Raw genomic sequence first — 23,179 nt, 5'->3', positions numbered from 1 at the left:
CTGTAGAAATATTTCTTGCTCACAGACAGATGAGAATTCGTGGAAGAAGTATATGTCAGTCAAGATGTTTATGGAAACTCAAGAACAAATTGGAAACCAGAAACTGCAGATAACACACAAACTGTAATTAATAAATATTGATAATTACAACTTGCATTCTTCTATCCTGGTATTCCAATTATTATGGCAATATGGTGAGAGACAAAATGTGTCTCCTGTTGCAGTGTTTCAATAAATAGGAGTTTTTTTTTTTTTTTTTTTTTAAATCAGAAGTGATGGCAAGAATACCCAGTAAAATTTACATACCAGTTTGAGACTATCAGTAAGAACCAAAATATTAATTTCCTAGAGGCTGTTCACAGTTTAGTCATTTAACAATGAAACTGGAGTTTCTCCCCTCCTCCTTTTTTAAATTATATGTATTTCTGCTATTGAAATTTTTCTTTACATTAAGCAATAATAGACTACTGCAGCAATGCATTTTCAGGTGTCAATCATGCCAAAAAAAATGGCTATAGTTATTAGGAAGAAGCAACTGGCAGCTGTCTTACATTAAACCTTTGTATTTACTACCCTTGCATGACATTTAAGCAAAATACAGCTCCTTTACTTTTGTCAGTCTCCTTATGCAATGTTTTTGTCATTGCCAACTTCACCACAAAGTTACCCAGAGTAATAAAGTATCATTATCTAAACTTATTCTGAAGGAGGGCATTTCTGATGAGAATATACAGGGTACAAGTAATGTGTATACATCAGTTCATATTGTGATCAGTAAAAAGAGGTAAAAAGTCCAAGTTATAAAAAGAAATGATTCTCACATCTCAGACTGAGAGTGGAAAAATTTCTGAAAGAATGGAATTTATGAACTATCTCAAAGATATCTCCTAATATGTGTCAAGCCTAACATAGCAGGTCAGCAAATTTATTAAACAATGATCTATGAAACAAATGCTTGAAATTTGACACTGGGTAGAAAATAAGCCACTATCAACAATGTTATGTCAGAGTTTATCTCTGCAACCTTTATTTATGAACCTAACCTTGACAATCAGTACAGTCTACTTTGGTGCAAATAAAATCTTCCTGCATGACATACTTCCTGGCAGGGCTGTCTGATATTTCATGTACTTTCCTTGGAACTAAAAAATAACTGTTTACCTAATAACAAATATTCCCTCTAATGATGATGAACAGTTAGTTAGGATAAAGTGCCTTACAGTATGGATACTACCCAGTGGAAATCAGTTAGAATAATTCATGACTGGGAGGGAGATGAATGATTTTAAGAATAGTTTATAGGAGATGATCTGGGACAAAATTTATAATTAAGCAAATGCTAACACAAAATTTAAACTTTTCCATGATACATTCATATCATTATTTGAAAGTAGCTTTTCACTCAACCTAATGAGAAGGGACACTAAACAGCCATGTATAAACCACGGAGGAGATTAAAATATCTTGTGAAAGGAAAAGGGACAGATATCTTTTATCAAAAACAAGCTGGGATGCTGAAGTAGTTGCACACTACAAAAACTACTCTAAATTACTAAGAAAAGTTATTAAAAATCAAGGAACTTGCACATAATGCCAGAAATCAATAATTCCAACAACAAACTTGAGGCTATATGGAATGCAGTGAAATGAGAGGCAGGACAACCAGCCACAGAACAAGATAACATCACTAATGAACTTAATGGAAGGACACAGGTAGCAATTGTATTTAGTAAAATTTCTTCAATATAGTAGAAGGTATAGGGACAAACAATTAAAGAGAAAAATCACAGCAGTATGTTGAAAAAGTAGCTCTTATAAAATTTAATCATATGAATGTATCACCAACTTCTACTTCTGAAATTAAGAAAATCATACATTCTCTCAAAAATGAAAGCTCATATAGTTTTGATGGTGTTTCCAATACAGTGCTACAGCTTTGTTCTCTTGTAATAAGCCTTGTCTACCCAGTATATGTAATGCATCATTATAGCAAGGCATTTTTCCAGAGAGACTGAAATTTGCCATTGTTAAACCCCTCTTTAAGAAAGGTTGTAAAAGAGATGTCAATAACTACTGACCTGTTGAATTGCTGAAATCATTTCCTAAAATGGTTAAGAAGGTGATGTGTTCCAGAATAGTGTCTCACCTTAGCAATAATAGTACCTGCAGCAAGTCAAAGTTTGGGTTTCAGAGGGGTTGCTTTACTGAGAATGCCATTTACATGTTCACTCACAACATTTTATAAGCACTAAATAATAAAATAGTGCCAGTTTCTATTTTCTATGACCTATCTTAATCACTTGCTGTGTGAATCAGAGTATTCTTCGAGATAAATTGAAGTTTTATGGGATTGATGGTTTAGTCAATCAGTGGATTATGTCATATGTAACCAAAATTATGCAGGAAGTCATACTTCATAGTTCAACCAATACAGCCTGCAGACTTAATTCTGACTGGGGAGAAATCATGTATGGGGTTCCCCAAGGTTCAGTCTTAGGTCCACTTTTGTTCCTCACATATGTAAATGAGAGTGCATCTAATATACCTCAGCAGAATTAATTCCTTTTGCATAAGACACTAGTATTTCAATCAATCCAAGCATACATACAGGAACAGAAGAAATGATAAACTTAAAAGTATCACTGACTGATTTTCAGTGAATGGTCTCATGATCAGTATTAAAAAGACACAACATATTCAGTTCTGCAGATCTAAGGGTTCTATACAAATGATGAATGTAGCAAATGGTGAGGAAATAATAAATAGGGTGGAAACTTCAAAATTCTTAGATGTCCATATTGACGAGAGTTTAAATTTGAAGAGGCACATTCTGAAACTCCTAAAACTACTTACTTCAGCCACGTTTGCATTTAGAATCATTGTAAATCTTTGGGGGAGACAATTCAGTATGTTCACATATTTTACATATTTGCATTCATTAATGTCATATGGAATAATGTTCTGGGGTAACTCATCTTTAAGAAAGAAACTGGGCTTCCTGACTACTGCCTCACAGTATATTTATTCCCTCATGAAGTTTGTTGTAAATAATCTGCTACAGTAATGTACATAATTACAACACCAGAAGCAAAAAAGACATTCATTGCTCCACATTAAGGTTGTCTTTAAAACAAAAAGTGGTGCACAATGCTGCAACAAATATTTTTGATCACATATACAGTGATAAAAAGATGTCTGACAGACAGCAAAGCAAAATTTGAAAACGAACTGAGAAAGTTTCTCTTTGGGAACTCCTATTCCACAGAAGAATTTCTATTACTGTAATGTGTAAAAGATGTTGAGTAGGAATTACTAACTCACATATTATACCTATATCTATACAAGGGCGATGTACTTGAGGACAATATTATGGAAATGGAAGAGGGTGTAGATGAAGATGAAATGGGAGATATGATACTGCGTGAAGAGTTTGACAGAGCACTGAAAGACCTGAGTCGAAACAAGGCCCCCGGAGTAGACAATATTCCATTGGAACTACTGACGGCCGTGGGAGAGCCAGTCCTGACAAAACTCTACCATCTGGTGAGCAAGATGTATGAAACAGGCGAAATACCCTCAGACTTCAAGAAGAATATAATAATTCCAATCCCAAAGAAAGCAGGTGTTGACAGATGTGAAAATTACCGAACTATCAGTTTAATAAGTCACAGCTGCAAAATACTAACACGAATTCTTTACAGACAAATGGAAAAACTAGTAGAAGCCAACTTTGGGGAAGATCAGTTTGGATTCCGTAGAAACACTGGAACACGTGAGGCAATACTGACCTTACGACTTATCTTAGAAGAAAGATTAAGGAACGGCAAACCTACGTTTCTAGCATTTGTAGACTTAGAGAAAGCTTTTGACAATGTTGACTGGAATACTCTCTTTCAAATTCTAAAGGTGGCTGGGGTAAAATACAGGGAGCGAAAGGCAATTTACAATTTGTACAGAAACCAGATGGCAGTTATAAGAGTCGAGGGACATGAAAGGGAAGCAGTGGTTGGGAAGGGAGTAAGACAGGGTTGTAGCCTCTCCCCGATGTTGTTCAATCTGTATATTGAGCAAGCAGTAAAGGAAACAAAAGAAAAATTCGGAGTAGGTATTAAAATTCATGGAGAAGAAATAAAAAGTTTGAGGTTCGCCGATGACATTGTAATTCTGTCATAGACAGCAAAGGACATGGAAGAGCAGTTGAATGGAATGGACAGTGTCTTGAAAGGAGGATATAAGATGAACATCAACAAAAGCAAAACAAGGATAATGGAATGTAGTCTAATTAAGTTGGGTGATGCTGAGGGAATTAGATTAGGAAATGAGGCACTTAAAGTAGTAAAGGAGTTTTGCTATTTGGTGAGCAAAATAACTGATGATGGTCGAAGTAGAGAGGATATAAAATGTAGGCTGGCAATGGCAAGGAAAGCATTTCTGAAGAAGAGAAATTTGTTAACATCCTGTATTGATTTAAGTGTCAGGAAGTCATTTCTGAAAGTATTCGTATGGAGTGTAGCCATGTATGGAAGTGAAACATGGACGATAAATAGTTTGGACAAGAAGAGAATAGAAGCTTTTGAAATGTGGTGCTACAGAAGAATGCTGAAGATTAGATGGGTAGATCACATAACTAATGAGGAAGTATTGAATAGGATTGGGGAGAAGAGAAGTTTGTGGCACAACTTGACCAGAAGAAGGGATCGGTTGGTAGGACATGTTCTGAGGCATGAAGGGATCACCAATTTAGTATTGGAGGGCAGCGTGGAGGGTAAAAATCGTAGAGGGAGACCAAGAGATGAATACACTAAGCAGATTCAGAAGGATGTAGGTTGCAGTAGGTACTGGGAGATGAAAAAGCTTGCACAGGATAGAGTAGCATGGAGAGCTGCATCAAACCAGTCTCAGGGCTGAAGACCACAACAACAACAACAACATATTATACCTGTATATCTTTTTCTTTTGATACATTGAACATATAACTAACTAACTAATTAAATCTGTCTGTGCCCAAGCCTAAAATCCTAATGTATATTACAGGGATGACACTTGATCTAGAGGTAAAGAGTTTCATTAGCACGGATAGGAGAGATGGTAACACATTCTGGTCATTAGATTATGTTCCAATCTCTTTAGTTAAATCAAAAATAATTACACAGTATAACATGGAGTGGAGCCATGAAACTGGGTTGATGAAAATCCATAAATTTGATAGGGATATTGAGTTGGTCAGCTCCTTTAGCTATTTAGAAGCAAGTTACATGCTATTTGCAGGTTTCACCATCTTCCTTACATCTTTCATTGTCACCAAGTATGTAAACATGCAGTCTTAATGCCCACATTATCAAACATTTACATTTGAGTTACAGCACTTAAACTTCATGGAATGAAGGTGTGAACATGTGCAAAGTAATTTCTAATTAGGTGGCTTAGCTGACACCTGGACATCTACCAATCAATAACACCAAAAATATTTCATTTTCACACAAGAATAAATTGAATATGTGTGCTCCTCTTCAGCCATAACCTTCCTTCTGTGACTCTTCTGCTTCATAATTTCTAGCAGCTGTGGGACACAACACGCAGCATGTCTCTACTTATGTAACACACTCTTATCAGCATCTTAATTAGTCACTCCCAGCAGGATTGGTACTATTCATGCTCTATAGAGATGCTATTATGGAAATTAGCTGGTAGCTATAATTACATAGGTCACTGATGAATAAAGAGCCTGAAAGTTAATGCGCATTTAGCAAAGTGTAGTTTAAAACAGCACACATCAAAACAAGTTTTGCATCACCTCGGTTCCGGGAGTTCTGGAACCGGTACAGAAAACTGGAAAAGAGATCACCATAAACATCATTTCCGCCCATTTTATTGCTCAAGAAAACCACACACTGCATGTTGTACCACCATACAGTGAGACCTTCAGAGGTGGTGGTCCAATATGCTGTACACTCCAGTACCTCTAATACCCACACCGGTACCTTTAATACCCAGTAGCACATCCTCTTGCATTGATGCATACCTGTATTTGTCGTGGCATTATATCCGCAAGTTCATCAAGGCATTGTTGGTCCAGATTGTCCCTCACATCAATGGCGATTCGGTGTAGATCGCTCAGAGTGGTTGGTGGGTCACGTCGTCCATAAACAGCCATTTTCACTCCATCCCAGGCATGTTCGATTGGGTTCATGTCAGGAGAACATGCTGGCCACTCTAGTCGAGCGATGTCGTTATCCTGAAGGAAGTAATCCACAAGATGTGCATGATGGAGATGCAAATTGTTGTCCGTAAAGACGAATGCCTTGCCAATATGTTGCCGATATGGTTTCACTATCGGTCAGAGGATGGCACTCACATATCGTACAGCCATTACGGTGCCTTTCATGACCACCAGTGGCATGCATCTGCCCCACATAATGCCACCCCAAAACAGCAGGGAACCTCCACCTTTCTGCACTTGCTGGACAGCGTGTCTAAGGCGTTTAGCCTGACTGGGTTGCCTCCAAGCACATCTCCGACGATTGTCTGGTTGAAGGCCTATGTGACACTCGTCAGTGAAGATAATGTGATGCCAATCCTGAGTGGTCCATTCGGCGTGTTGTTGGCCTATCTGTACCGCGCTGCATGGTGTCATGGTTGCAAAGATGGACCTCGCCATGGACGTCAGGAATGAAGTTGCGCATCATGCCGCCTATTGCGCACAGTTTGAGTCATAACACGACATCCTGTGGCTGCATTATTGAACATGGTGGCGTTGGTGTCTTTCTGTATCTCCTTCACGTCTGAACAACATCGCTTTGGTTCATTCCGAGATGCCTGGATACTTCCATTGTTGAGAGCCCTTCCTGTCACAAAGTAACAATGCGGATGCTATCAAACCACAGTATTGACCGTCTAGGCATGGCTGAACTACAGACAACACGAGCCGTTTACCTCCTTCCTGGTGGAATGACTGGAACTGATCAGCTATCGGAACCCCTCTGTCTAATAGGTGCTGCTCATGCATTGTTGTTTTCATATTTGGGAGGGTTTAGTGACATCTCTGAACAGTCAAGGGGACTGTGTCTGTGATACAATACCCACAGTCAACGCCTATCTTCAGGAGTTCTGGGAACTGGGGTGATGCAAACCTTTATCTCTGTATTAAATCATCTCAGCTGTATCAGGTGTATAGTATGGGAGTGGGAAAGCTCCAGCATCAGACGACGCTACCAAAAGCTGAAGAATGCATCTCAAGGATGAGTGGGGAACGAGTAAGGCGTCTTGCAATGAGAAGGACGGTAAATCACTGAAATGCGTTAAAGGCAGTCTCACTTCCAAAGCATCGCCATAAAAGATTTCCGACCTGGAAGAGACTATGGCGTGAGGGCAATAGAGACATGGATTACTTAATCAGGAACATGACAACGAATTTATGAAGACAAATGTGCTTTGTTCATCTTTGGCATCCTAAATGTACGAGTAGTAAATACTGCCACCCATACTCATGCCATGTTATTCTTCTGGGTGGCATTCGATATAATGGCCCACGGTCTCTTGGTGAATAAATTATTTAAATAAAAATCATGTTTGAATATACCATGTTTTGAAATCGGTCTAAGTAGTATAAAATAATTTCTCATATCCCATACAGGTACCTAAATTCTCGTACAATTTAAAATGAAAAACAGGGAAACATGCAGTATACACTGTGACAAAAGGCATGAGATATCGATATGCACATATGAAGGTAGCAGCAGTACTGTGTACCCAAGATATAAAAGGGCAGTGCGTTGGCGGAGTTGTCATTTGCTCTCAGGTGATCCATGTGAAAAGGTTTCCGAAGTGATAATGGCCTCATGAAGGGAATTAACAGACTTTGAATGCGAAGTAGTAGTTGTAGCTACACGCATGGAACATTCCTCTTCAGAAATCAATAGGAAATTCAATATTCCGAGATCCACAACTTCAAAAGAGTGCAGAGAAATTTCAGGCGTTACCTCTCACTAGGAATAACGCAGTGCTCGACGGCCTTCACATAATGCCCAAGAACAGAGGCGTTTGCGTAGAGCTGTTAGTGCTAACAAACAAACAACACAGCATGTTATTTCAGGTGGGCCATATCACGGATGTATCGGTTAGGGGAGTTCGGCAAAATTTGGTTTAGTGGGTTATGGCAGCAGAAGACTCACGCGAGATCCTTTGCTAACAGCACGACGTCGCTTGCAACGTCTCTCCTGGTCTTGTGACGCCATCGGTTTGACACAACTGGAATGCTCAAATGAGCCTCAGTTTCAGTTGGTGAGAGCTGACGGTATGGTTCGAATGTGGTGCAGACCCCATGCAGTCATGGGCCCGTCAACAAGACACTGTACAAGCTGGTGGCTTCATAATGATGTGGGCCATTTTTACATTGATTTTACATTGGCTCATGATGATGATGATGTTTGGTTTGTGGGGCGCTCAACTGCCCAGTTATCAGCGCTTGTACAAAATCCCAACCTTTGCTCAGTCCAGTCTCGCCACTTTCATGAATGATGATGAAATGATGAGGACAACAAAATATGCAGTCATCTCAAGGCAGGTGAAAATCCCTGACCCCGTTGGGAATCGAACCCGGGACCCCGTTCTCGGGAAGCGAGAACACGTTAACTTCAACTGATCATTAATTGGAAATGGCTACGTTTGGCTACTTACTGCAAAGGAGCGATGGATTTTTTATGGATGACAATGCATCACTTCACTGGGCACCAATTGTTTGAGTTTGGTTTGAAGAACGTGCTGGGAAAATAGAGCGGATTATTTGGTCACCCAGGTTGCTCAGCATGAATCCCATCGAACGTTTCTGGGATAAAATCAAGAGGTCAGTTCGTGCACGAAATCCAGCACCGGCATTAGTGCTACAGTTTTAGACGACCAGACGAGCAGAATCTCTCAATATTTCAGGGAACCTCCACCTTGCTGCACTCACTGGACAGTGTGTCTAAGGCGTTCAGCCGGACCGGGTTGCCTCAAAACACGTTTCTGACGGTTGTCTGGTTGAAAGCATATGTGACACTCATCGCTGAAGAGAATGTGATGCCAATCCTGAGTGGTCCATTTGGCATGTTGTTGGACCCATCTGTACCGCGATGGTGTCATGTTTGCAAAGATGGACCTCACTATGGAAGTTGCGCACCATATTGCACACAGTTTGATTTGTAATACGACGTCCTGTGGCTGCACAAAAAGCATTATTCAACATTGTGGTGTTGCTGTCATGGTTCCTCCAAGCCATAATCTTTAGGAAGCAGTCATCCACTTCAATAGTAGAAATTGGGCAGCCTGAACGAGGCATGTCATCAACAGTTCCTGTCTCTCTGTATCTCCTCCATGTCCGAAAAACATCGCTTTGTTTCACTCTGAGACACCTAGACACTCCCCTTGTTGAGAGCCCTTCCTGGCACAAAGTAACAATGCGAACGTGATTGAACCACGGTATTGACCATGAAGGCATGGTTGAACTACAGACAACACAGGCCATGTACCTCATTCCTGGTGGAATAACTGGAAATGATTGGCTGTCAGACCTCCTCCATCTAATAGCCGCTGCTCATGCATGGTTGCATACATTTTTGTGTGGTTTTAGTGACATCTCTGAACAGTCAAAGGAACTGTGTCTGTGATACAATGCCCACAGTCAACACCTATCTTAAGGAGTTTTGGGAACCAACTTATGTGTATATACTTCCTTACCTGTAAATTTTAGTATCTGACAGAATATTCATGCACACATGACAGTACAAAAAGTTGTGGTGGCTGATATTTGAAATGCCTGACATGTGAAGCAGGAGCCATCACATTACAGAATGTACAATACTGCTCATAATAGTAAAGGACATTCTGCATCTACATGCATATTACACAAGCCATCATACAGTGCTTAGCAGAGGGTACTCTGTGGCACTACTGGTCATTTCCTTTCCTGTTTCCTTTGCAAATAGAGCAAGGGAGAAATAGAAATGAATGTCCATATGTATGTGTTGTTGGTGTGGTCTTCTGTGGTTTGATGCTGCTCTCCATTCTATTCTATCCTGTGCAAGCCTTTTCATTTCAGAGTAACGACTGCAACCTACATCCTTCTGTATCCGCTTACTGTATTCATCTCTTAGTCTACCTCTATGATTTTTACCCTTTATACTCCCCCCTCCCCTCCTCACCACATTACTAACAGGTGATCCCTTGATGCCTCAGAATGTGTCCCACCATCCCATCCCCTCTCCTAGTCAAGTTGTGCCACCAATCCCTCTTCTCCACAGTTCTACTCAGTACCTCCTCGTTAGTTACTTGATCTACCTGTCTAGTCTACAGCATTCTTTTGTAGTGCCACAATCCAAAAGCTTCTACTCTCTTCTTGTCTAAACAGTTTATCATCTATGTTTCACTTCCATATATGGCAACACTCCATACAAATACTTTCAGATAGGACTTCCTGATGCTTTAATCTGTACTCAATGATAACAAATTTCTCTTCTTCAGACATGTTTTTCTGGCTCTCCTGTACTTCTAACTGAGTGCTGTCCATTCCCATGTCCTTGTTTCGATTTAGGACTTTCAGTGCTCTGTCAATTTGACTACATTCCATTATCCTTACTTTGCTTTTGTTGATGTTCATCTTATATCCTCCTATCAAGACACTGTCCACTACATCCAACTGCTCTTCCAAGTCCTTTGCTGTCTCTGAAAGATTTACTCTGTCAATGGCAAATCTTAAATTTTTATTTCTTCTCCCTGGGGTTTAATTCCTACTCCAAATTTTCCTTTTTGTTTCTGTTGTGGGTTGGCGGGAGAGCCAACACCGGGTACTAGAGGAAGCCGAAAGGCACGTGTTTTAGCTCACGCAGGCTGGCGTGAGGTCTGGAACAGGGCAAGGAAATTAGACTTTACAAAAACGGACTTAGCTGGTGGAATACTTAACTTTAATCCATTAATGATGAGCATTGCTCTTGACGGTACATGATTACAGTATCAATAGTAACTGGTACTGGCACCTTGCTAGGTCGTAGCAAATGACGTAGCTGAAGGCTATGCTAACTATCGTCTCGGCAACTGAGAGCGTATTTTGTCAGTGAAACATCGCTAGCAAAGTCGGTTGTTCAACTGGGGTGAGTGCTAGGAAGTCTCTCTAGACCTGCCGTGTGGCAGCGCTCGGTCTGCGATCACTGATAGTGGCGACACGTGGGTCCGACGTATACTAACAGACCGCGGCTGATTTAAAGGCTACCACCTAGCAAGTGTGGTGTCTGGCGGTGACACCACAGTTTCCTTTACTGCTTGCTCAATATACAGATTGAATAACATCATGAATAGGCTATAACCCTGTCTCACTCCCTTCTTAACCAATGCTTTCCTCCCCTGCCCTCGACTCTTATAGCTGCCACCCAGTTTCTGTACAAATTATAACATTTCGCTCCCCGTATTTTACCACTGCCACCCTTAGAATTTGAAAGAGACTATTCCAGTCAACATTGCCAAAAGCTGCCTCTAAAAACGTCTACAAAAGCTATAAACATAGGTTTGCCTTTCCCTAACCTATCTTCTATGAGAAGTCATAGGGTCGGTTTTTGCCTCATATATTCCTAGATTTGTGGGGAATCCAAACTGATCTTCCCCGAGGTTGACTTCTACCAGTTTTTCCATTCTTCTGTAAAGGATTTGCATTAGTATTTTTCAACAGTGACTTATTAAAGTGGTAGTTCAGTAATTTTCATACCCGTCAGCATCTGCTTTTTTGGAATTGGTATTATTATATTCTTTTTTAGTCTGATGGTATTTTGCCTGTTTTATACATCTTACTCACCACATGGAAGAGTTTTGTCATGGCTGTTCCCCCAGTAGTTCTAACGAAGTGTTCCCATGTCCTTGTTTTGATTTAGGTCTTTCAGTGCTCGGTCAAATTCTTCACATAGTATCATATCTCCCATCTCATCTTCATCTACATCCTCTTCCATTTTCATAATATTGCACTCAAGGATAGACCCTCTATGTACTCCTTCCACCTTTCTGCTTTCCCTTCTTACTTGGGACTGGTTTTTAATCTGAGCTCTTGATATTCATACAGGTTATTCTCTTTTCTCCAAAGGTCCCTTCAATTTTCCTGTCAACAGCATCTTCCTTACTTCTAGTGATATATGCATTTACATCCTTATATTTATCCTTTAGCCATTCCTGTTAAGTCATTTTTCACTTCCCATCAATCTCTTTTTTGAGACGTTTGTATTCCCTTTCACCTGCTTCCTTTACTGCAATTTTATATTTTCTCCTTTCATTAATTAAATTCAATATCTCTTGTTTTACCCACAGATTTGTACTAGCCCTCGTCTGTTTACTTACTTGATCCTCTGTTGCCTTCAGAATTTCATCTCTCAAAGTTACCTACTCTTCTTCTACTGTATTCCTTTCGCCTGTTCCAGTCAACTGTTCCATTATGCTCCCTCTGAAACTCTCTACAACCTCTGGTTTAATCTGTTTATCCAGATCCCATCTCCTTAAATTCCCACCTTTTTGCAGTTTCTTCAGTTTTAATCTACAGTTCATAAACAGTAAATTATGGTCAGAGTCCACACATCACACATGCCCCTGGAAATGTCTTACAATTTAAAACCTGGTTCCTAAATCTCTGTCTAACCATTATATAATCAATCTGAAACCTTCCAGTGTCTCCAGGTTTCTTGCATGTATACAACCTTCTTTCATGATTCTTAAACCACGTGCTAGCTATGATTCAATTATACTCTGTGCAAAATTCTATCAGGTGGCTTTATCTTTCATTACTTTCTTCCAGTCTATATTCACCTATGAGTTTTCCTTCCCTTCCTTTTCCTAGTATCTCACTCCAGTCCCCCATAACTGTTAAATTTTCATCTGCCTTAACTATCTGAATAATTTCTTTTACACTGAAGTGCCAAAGAAACTGGTATAGGCATGCATATTCAAATACAGAGATATATAAACATGCAGAATACAGCACTGCAGTTGGCAACACCTATATAAGACAACACGTATCTGGTGCAGTTGTTAGATTGTTTACTGTTGCTACAATGGTAGTTTGAACTACCTGTAGAGTGTTGATCAGTACGATAACTTAATGCCAATACTTCAATCGCAAATTACAGGTGTTAATACACGAGTAGATAATGTGGAAAGGAACTTCAAAGAGAAATTAGCAAGGGCTGATATCATAAACATAAGTAGTTTGGAGGAACAGGTTGAAGAAATTATAGATCAAAAAGTTACCAAGAGAGTAACATCTGGAAACATATCTCTTATTCTATCTTCTGAACTTAATGATATCAGGAAAGGTATAGATGACCTTTGGAAAGAATTCAAACTTATCCAGGATAAAGTAGTCAAAAGGGTAAATTCACCTAATGTAGTGTTAACTAGTGAAGTGGTGACTCATTTGCAGTGGGGCGACTATCAAAAGAAGTTTAAAGAGAAATACCGGTATGGCCAGTGCACAAGAAATGTTAATATCAGACCCATGGGACCCGGGCAGAGTCATATATTCCCCCAGGAACATTAACGTTCTGAGTTAACAGGCGGAGCGACGACCATTTGACCCCGAGTTGTTTTCAGTATTTCTTCCAAAATAGTTTTCCTGCACCGAACTCCTTTAAAATCTTGAACTATTCTGTCATCTATTCCTAATATCTTAAACTATCCTACAATCATAGTGCTTAGAAACCTTGATATGACTACAAGATAAAGAAAACTTAGGAGAATCACAGAATAAAAAAGAAGGTGATATCGACATAAAATAAAATGAATAGAGTATGATATTTATGGATAATATAATATGAGGTGAATAATTAAACAACTGTGATACCATAGTGTATAAATTTTCTATTTTGTATAGAGTATTTTATAACTTTTATGAGATGTGATTTAAATGGAAGGGTTTGTATAGGTTTTGAAAGGAGTGGGTATTGTAAATAAAAGCATGGTTTACAAGAGCAAATAAATCATGGCTAACAGCAAACACATCACACCTTTCAGACAACCCTCGCAAACCAGTGTGTCTGATTCTTCACCATTTGCCATTTCCATAGGGTTGCCAAGACTTCCTTCAGGGACCTCAAAGGTGAAAGTGGTAATGTCCATTCTGTAGGAGGCGATTTAACACCAAACCTCCTCCAGCATCTCACTCAAGTTCCAGAGGGGGAGGTATCCTGGGGAAAGGGCTATCTTCTTTCTCTTCTTAGATCTTAGCAACCATATCTATTTTTTCCTTTCTTACGTCTCATTTGAGTACATATCTATTTTTCCCCTCTTTCCATATTTACAAACTTCTATCGCTAATTTTTTCCTTGTTTCAAGGGTTTCTAATGATATACATCTTATCTTCAGATAGGAAAGCCAAAGAATCAGCATACACACAAAAATACATTTAGACACAAACATTGAAATTTCAGACTAAAAAGCCTGTCACAGTGTACGAATCATCAGGTATTTTGGGGGAAAAAATAAGTGTGCACAGGCAAAAAAAAAAAAAAAAAAAAAATATATATATATATATATATATATATATATATATATATATATATATATAGAGAGAGAGAGAGAGAGAGAGAGAGAGAGAGAGAGACACACACACACACACACACACACACACACACACACAACCCATGGTTCCTTCATCAGGAAAGAGGGCAGGAGAGGGAAAGACGAAAGGATGTGGGTTTTAAGGGAGAGGGTAAGGAGTCATTCCAATTCCAGGAGTGGAAAGACTTACCTCAGGGGGGAAAAACGACAGGTATACACTCGCACACACACACATATCCATCCGCACATACACGGTCACAAGCAGACATTTGTAAACGCAAAGAGTTTGGGCAGAGATGTCAGTCAAGGCGGAAGTAAAGAGGCAAAGATGTTGTTGAAAGACAGGTGAGGTAAGAGCGGCGGCAACTTGAAATTAGTGGAGGTTGAGGCCTGGCGGATAACGAGAAGAGAAGATATACTGAAGGGCAAGTTCCCATCTCTGGAGTTCTGACAGGTTGGTGTTAGTGGGAAGTATCCAGATAACCCGGACGGTGTAACACTGTGCCAAGATGTGCTGGCCGTGCACCAAGGCATGTTTAGCCACAGGGTGATCCTCATTACCAACAAACACTGTCTGCCTGTGTCCATTCATGCGAATGGACAGTTTGTTGCTGGTCATTCCCACATAGAAAGCTTCACAGTGTAGGCAGGTCAGTTGGTAATTCACGTGGGTGCTTTCACACGTGGCTCTGCCTTTGATCGTGTACACCTTCCGGGTTACAGGACTGGAGTAGGTGGTGGTGGGAGGGTGCATGGGACAGGTTTTACATCGGGGGCAGTTACAAGGGTAGGAGCCAGAGGGTAGGGAAGGTGGTTTGGGGATTTCATAGGAATGAACTAAGAGATTACGAAGGTTAGATGGATGGCGGAAAGACTCTCTTGGTGGAGTGGGGAGGATTTCATGAAGGATGGATCTCATTTCAGGGCAGGATTTGAGGAAGTTGTATCCCTGCTGGAGAGCCATTTCAGAGTCTGATCCAGTGCCGGAAAGTATCCTGTCACAAGTGGGGCACTTTTGGGGTTCTTCTGTGGGGGGTTCTGGGTTTGAGGGGATGAGGAAGTGGCTCTGGTTATTTGCTTCTGTACCAGGTCGGGAGGGTAGTTGCGGGATGCGAAAGCTGTTTTCGGGTTGTTAGTGTAATGGTTCAGGGAGTCCGGACTGGAGCAGATTCGTTTGCCATGAAGACCTAGGCTGTAAGGAAGGGACTGTTTGATGTGGAATGGGTGGCAGCTGTCATAATGGAGGTACTGTTGCTTGTTCGTGGGTTTGATGTGGGCGGACGTGTGAAGCTGGCCATTGGACAGATGGAGGTCAACGTCAAGAAAAGTGGCTTGGGATTTGGAGTAGGACCAGCTGAATCTGATGGAACCAAAGGAGTTGAGGTTGGAGAGGAAATTCTAGAGATCTTCTTCACTGTGAGTCCAGATCATGAAGATGTCATCAATAAATCTGTACCAAACTTTAGGTTGACAGGCTTGGGCAACCAAGAAGGCTTCCTCTAAGCGACCCATGAATAGGTTGGCGTACGAGGGGGCCATCCTGATACCCATGGCTGTTCCCTTTAATTGTTGGTATGTCTGGCCTTCGAGACTGAAGTAGTTGTGGGTCAGGATGAAGCTGGCTAAGGTAATGAGGAAAGAGGTTTTAGGTAGGGTGGCAGGGGATCAGCGTGAAAGGAAGTGCTCCATTGCAGCAAGTCCCTGGATGTGCGGAATATTTGTGTATAAGGAAGTGGCATCAATGGTTACAAGGATGGTTTCCGGGGGTAACGGATTGGGTAAGGATTCCAGGCCTTCGAGAAAGTGGTTGGTGTCTTTGATGAAGGATGGGAGACTGCATGTAATGGGTTGAAGGTGTTGATCTACGTAGGCAGAGATACGTTCTGTAGGGGCTTGGTAACCAGCTACAATGGGGCAGCAGGGATGATTGTGTTTGTGAATTTTAGGAAGAAGGTAGAAGGTAGGGGTGCGGGGTGTCAGTGGGGTCAGGAGGTTGACGGAGTCTGGTGAAAGGTTTTGTAGGGGGCCTAAGGTTCTGAGGATTCCTTGAAGCTCTGCCTGGACATCAGGAATGGGATTACCTTGGCAAACCTGGTATGCAGTGTTGTCTGAAAGCTGACGCAGTTCCTCAGCCACATACTCCCGACGATCAAGTACCACGGTCGTGGAACCCTTGTCCACCGGAAGAATGATGATGGATCGGTCAGCCTTCAGATCACGGATAGCCTGGGCTTCAGCAGTGGTGATGTTGGGAGTAGGATTAAGGTTTTTTAAGAAGGATTGAGAGGCAAGGCTGGAAGTCAGAAATTCCTGGAAGGTTTGGAGAGGGTGATTTTGAGGAAGAGGAGGTGGGTCCCGCTGTGATGGAGGACGGAACTGTTCAAGGCAGGGTTCAATTTGGATAGTGTCTTGGGGAGTTGGATCATTAGGAGTAGGATTAGGATCATTTTGCTTCATGGCAAAGTGATATTTCCAGCAGAGAGTACGAGTGTAGGACAGTAAATCTTTGACGAGGGCTGTTTGGTTGAATCTGGGAGTGGAGGTGAAGGTGAGGCCTTTGGATAGGACAGAGGTTTCGGATTGGGAGAGAGGTTTGGAGGAAAGGTTAACTACTGAATTGGGGTGTTGTGGGTCCAGATTGTGTTGATTGGAATTTTGAGGTTTGGGGGGGGGGAGTAGAGCTGGAAGTGGGAGATTGAGTAGATGGGAGAGACTGGGTCTGTGTGCAATGAGAGGAGGTTGAGGTTTGCTGGAAAGGTTGTGAAGGGTGAGTGAGTTGCCTTTCCGGAGGTGGGAAACCAGGAGATTGAATAGTTTTTTGAGGTGGAGGGTGGTATGCTGTTCTAATTTGCGGTTGGCCTGTAGGAGGATGCTTTGAACAGCCGGTGTAGATGTTGGAGAGGAAAGATTGAGGACTTTTATTAGGGATAAGAGTTGACGGGTGTGTTCATTGGCTGAGTTGATGTGTAGGTGAAGGATTAGGTGGGTGAGGGCAATGGATTGTTCAGTTTGGAACTGGTATAGGGACTGATGGAAAGAAGGGTTACAGCCAGAGATGGGAACTTTAAGTGTGAGGCGTTTGGGGGTAATGCCAAATGTCAGACAAGCCTGAGAAAATAAAATATGGGAGTGTAATCTGGCTAGGGCAAAGGCATGTTTGCGGAGGGAATGTAAATAAAACTTAATGGGGTCGTTGTGGGGGTGACATGGTATTAGAAGGTGGAAAGTGTAACATGAGGCTGAAGTGAAAATGAAAATAAAAATATATGGGGAGAGATAAAGGTGAACCATATAGCAACTGGAGATCTGGTGTGAAAAAAGGCGTGAAAAAAGGCGAAAAAGTGTTGGTGAAAGCTGGGCTATGTTGATCCTGTGGTGAACTTGGGTTGGTAGACAATGATGTGAACAAAGGTTGGGTGGTTGTGTTGCCGCCAAACTACAATAAAGGGTGGAGAAATTCGGGAAATTTTCGAAAAAACTGCGTGTAAATGTATTAAAAGGAGTGGTTTTGTGGTGGCAGATTTTGAAAATGAGGCTAACAACCGTCTGACGAAGAAATAATGACGTTAAAACCTGTGGGAAGCGGCTAAAAATGATCAGTGATGTGGTAAAAACAGAAATGGAAATAAAGCGAAAGTTATTAGAACTAGCCGAAATTGTTGTTAAATAGTTGAAAGGAACTGTTTGTGAACCGGAAACGGTGGATTTTATAGCAGCAGTAGTGTTGAAAGGGGAAAACAAAATTTTTTTTGGTTATGGTTTGGAAGTGGGTTACGTATTATTGAGTATATATAGGCGGGATAAAATTGTATGGTAGATTACGGTAAAAAGGAGAAGGTGAATACAAAGTGAAACTACTTGCAAAAACAGAAAGAGAAAATAAGATGACAGAAAAGATTTCGAAATGCAACAGTGACAATAACAACGTAATTGTTGGGTTCAAATTAATGATATGAATATAATAGAAGGAAACATTCCACGTGGGAAAAATATATCTAAAGACAAAGATGATGAGACTTACCAAACGAAAGCGCTGGCAGGTTGATAGACACACAAACAAACACAAACATACACACAAAATTCAAGCTTTCGCAACCAATGGTTGCATCATCAGGAAAGAGGGAAGGAGAGGGAAAGACGAAAGGATGTAGGTTTTAAGGGAGAGGGTAAGGAGTCATTCCAATCCCGGGAGTGGAAAGACTTACCTTAGGGTGAAAAAAGGACAGGTATACACTCGCACACAAACACACACATACCCATCCCCACATACACAGTCACAAGCAGACATTTGTAAACGGAAAGAGTTTGGGCAGAGATGTCAGTCAAGGCGGAAGTAAAGAGGCAAAGATGTTGTTGAAAGACAGGTGAGGTAAGAGCGGCGGCAACTTGAAATTAGTGGAGGTTGAGGCCTGGCGGATAACGAGAAGAGAAGATATACTGAAGGGCAAGTTCCCATCTCTGGAGTTCTGACAGGTTGGTGTTAGTGGGAAGTATCCAGATAACCCGGACGGTGTAACACTGTGCCAAGATGTGCTGGCCGTGCACCAAGGCATGTTTAGCCACAGGGTGATCCTCATTACCAACAAACACTGTCTGCCTGTGTCCATTCATGCGAATGGACAGTTTGTTGCTGGTCATTCCCACATAGAAAGCTTCACAGTGTAGGCAGGTCAGTTGGTAATTCACGTGGGTGCTTTCACACGTGGCTCTGCCTTTGATCGTGTACACCTTCCGGGTTACAGGACTGGAGTAGGTGGTGGTGGGAGGGTGCATGGGACAGGTTTTACATCGGGGGCAGTTACAAGGGTAGGAGCCAGAGGGTAGGGAAGGTGGTTTGGGGATTTCATAGGAATGAACTAAGAGATTACGAAGGTTAGATGGATGGCGGAAAGACTCTTTTGGTGGAGTGGGGAGGATTTCATGAAGGATGGATCTCATTTCAGGGCAGGATTTGAGGAAGTCGTATCCCTGCTGGAGAGCCATTTCAGAGTCTGATCCAGTGCAGGAAAGTATCCTGTCACAAGTGGGGCACTTTTGGGGTTCTTCTGTGGGGGGTTCTGGGTTTGAGGGGATGAGGAAGTGGCTCTGGTTATTTGCTTCTGTACCAGGTCGGGACGGTAGTTGCGGGATGCGAAAGCTGTTTTCGGGTTGTTAGTGTAATGGTTCAGGGAGTCCGGACTGGAGCAGATTCGTTTGCCATGAAGACCTAGGCTGTAAGGAAGGGACTGTTTGATGTGGAATGGGTGGCAGCTGTCATAATGGAGGTACTGTTGCTTGTTGGTGGGTTTGATGTGGACGGACGTGTGAAGCTGGCCATTGGACAGATGGAGGTCAACGTCAAGGAAAGTGGCTTGGGATTTGGAGTAGGACCAGCTGAATCTGATGGAACCAAAGGAGTTGAGGTTGGAGAGGAAATTCTAGAGATCTTCTTCACTGTGAGTCCAGATCATGAAGATGTCATCAATAAATCTGTACCAAACTTTAGGTTGACAGGCTTGGGCAACCAAGAAGGCTTCCTCTAAGCGACCCATGAATAGGTTGGCGTACGAGGGGGCCATCCTGATACCCATGGCTGTTCCCTTTAATTGTTGGTATGTCTGGCCTTCGAGACTGAAGTAGTTGTGGGTCAGGATGAAGCTGGCTAAGGTAATGAGGAAAGAGGTTTTAGGTAGGGTGGCAGGGGATCAGCGTGAAAGGAAGTGCTCCATTGCAGCAAGTCCCTGGACGTGCGGAATATTTGTGTATAAGGAAGTGGCATCAATGGTTACAAGGATGGTTTCCGGGGGTAACGGATTGGGTAAGGATTCCAGGCCTTCGAGAAAGTGGTTGGTGTCTTTGATGAAGGATGGGAGACTGCATGTAATGGGTTGAAGGTGTTGATCTACGTAGGCAGAGATACGTTCTGTAGGGGCTTGGTAACCGGCTACAATGGGGCAGCAGGGATGATTGTGTTTGTGAATTTTAGGAAGAAGGTAGAAGGTAGGGGTGCGGGGTGTCAGTGGGGTCAGGAGGTTGACGGAGTCTGGTGAAAGGTTTTGTAGGGGGCCTAAGGTTCTGAGGATTCCTTGAAGCTCTGCCTGGACATCAGGAATGGGATTACCTTGGCAAACCTTGTATGCAGTGTTGTCTGAAAGCTGACGCAGTTCCTCAGCCACATACTCCCGACGATCAAGTACCACGGTCGTGGAACCCTTGTCCACCGGAAGAATGATGATGGATCGGTCAGCCTTCAGATCACGGATAGCCTGGGCTTCAGCAGTGGTGATGTTGGGAGTAGGATTAAGGTTTTTTAAGAAGGATTGAGAGGCAAGGCTGGAAGTCAGAAATTCCTGGAAGGTTTGGAGAGGGTGATTTTGAGGAAGAGGAGGTGGGTCCCGCTGTGATGGAGGACGGAACTGTTCAAGGCAGGGTTCAATTTGGATAGTGTCTTGGGGAGTTGGATCATTAGGAGTAGGATTAGGATCATTTTGCTTCATGGCAAAGTGATATTTCCAGCAGAGAGTACGAGTGTAGGACAGTAAATCTTTGACGAGGGCTGTTTGGTTGAATCTGGGAGTGGAGGTGAAGGTGAGGCCTTTGGATAGGACAGAGGTTTCGGATTGGGAGAGAGGTTTGGAGGAAAGGTTAACTACTGAATTGGGGTGTTGTGGGTCCAGATTGTGTTGATTGGAATTTTGAGGTTTGGGGGGGGGGGGGGGAGTAGAGCTGGAAGTGGGAGATTGAGTAGATGGGAGAGACTGGGTCTGTGTGCAATGAGAGGAGGTTGAGGTTTGCTGGAAAGGTTGTGAAGGGTGAGTGAGTTGCCTTTCCGGAGGTGGGAAACCAGGAGATTGAATAGTTTTTTGAGGTGGAGGGTGGTATGCTGTTCTAATTTGCGGTTGGCCTGTAGGAGGATGCTTTGAACAGCCGGTGTAGATGTTGGAGAGGAAAGATTGAGGACTTTTATTAGGGATAAGAGTTGACGGGTGTGTTCATTGGCTGAGTTGATGTGTAGGTGAAGGATTAGGTGGGTGAGGGCAATGGATTGTTCAGTTTGGAACTGGTATAGGGACTGATGGAAAGAAGGGTTACAGCCAGAGATGGGAACTTTAAGTGTGAGGCGTTTGGGGGTAATGCCAAATGTCAGACAAGCCTGAGAAAATAAAATATGGGAGTGTAATCTGGCTAGGGCAAAGGCATGTTTGCGGAGGGAATGTAAATAAAACTTAATGGGGTCGTTGTGGGGGTGACATGGTATTAGAAGGTGGAAAGTGTAACATGAGGCTGAAGTGAAAATGAAAATAAAAATATATGGGGAGAGATAAAGGTGAACCATATAGCAACTGGAGATCTGGTGTGAAAAAAGGCGTGAAAAAAGGCGAAAAAGTGTTGGTGAAAGCTGGGCTATGTTGATCCTGTGGTGAACTTGGGTTGGTAGACAATGATGTGAACAAAGGTTGGGTGGTTGTGTTGCCGCCAAACTACAATAAAGGGTGGAGAAATTCGGGAAATTTTCGAAAAAACTGCGTGTAAATGTATTAAAAGGAGTGGTTTTGTGGTGGCAGATTTTGAAAATGAGGCTAACAACCGTCTGACGAAGAAATAATGACGTTAAAACCTGTGGGAAGCGGCTAAAAATGATCAGTGATGTGGTAAAAACAGAAATGGAAATAAAGCGAAAGTTATTAGAACTAGCCGAAATTGTTGTTAAATAGTTGAAAGGAACTGTTTGTGAACCGGAAACGATGGATTTTATAGCAGCAGTAGTGTTGAAAGGGGAAAACAAAATTTTTTTTGGTTATGGTTTGGAAGTGGGTTACGTATTATTGAGTATATATAGGCGGGATAAAATTGTATGGTAGATTACGGTAAAAAGGAGAAGGTGAATACAAAGTGAAACTACTTGCAAAAACAGAAAGAGAAAATAAGATGACAGAAAAGATTTCGAAATGCAACAGTGACAATAACAACGTAATTGTTGGGTTCAAATTAATGATATGAATATAATAGAAGGAAACATTCCACGTGGGAAAAATATATCTAAAGACAAAGATGATGAGACTTACCAAACGAAAGCGCTGGCAGGTTGATAGACACACAAACAAACACAAACATACACACAAAATTCAAGCTTTCGCAACCAATGGTTGCATCATCAGGAAAGAGGGAAGGAGAGGGAAAGACGAAAGGATGTAGGTTTTAAGGGAGAGGGTAAGGAGTCATTCCAATCCCGGGAGTGGAAAGACTTACCTTAGGGTGAAAAAAGGACAGGTATACACTCGCACACAAACACACACATACCCATCCCCACATACACAGTCACAAGCAGACATTTGTAAACGGAAAGAGTTTGGGCAGAGATGTCAGTCAAGGCGGAAGTACAGAGGCAAAGATGTTGTTGAAAGACAGGTGAGGTATGAGCGGCAGCAACTTGAAATTAGTGGAGGTTGAGGCCTGGCGGATAACGAGAAGAGAAGATATACTGAAGGGCAAGTTCCCATCTCCGGAGTTCTGACAGGTTGCTGTTAGTGGGAAGTATCCAGATAACCCGGACGGTGTAACACTGTGCCAAGATGTGCTGGCCGTGCACCAAGGCACGTTTAGCCACAGGGTGATCCTCATTACCAACAAACACTGT

The 23,179-nt window shown here is 42.0% G+C and overlaps 1 protein-coding gene across 1 annotated transcript in view; it reads right to left on the bottom strand.

The window, feature by feature from the left end:
* LOC124788380 overlaps positions 1-23,179 on the bottom strand; it is a 381,270-nt gene that overhangs the window by 78,517 nt on the left and 279,574 nt on the right. The window lies entirely within an intron of this gene.

The sequence above is a fragment of the Schistocerca piceifrons genome, chromosome 3, assembly GCF_021461385.2.
Source record: "Schistocerca piceifrons isolate TAMUIC-IGC-003096 chromosome 3, iqSchPice1.1, whole genome shotgun sequence".
NCBI lineage: Eukaryota > Metazoa > Arthropoda > Insecta > Orthoptera > Acrididae > Schistocerca > Schistocerca piceifrons.
This window is presented reverse-complemented; position numbering and strand designations above follow the sequence as displayed.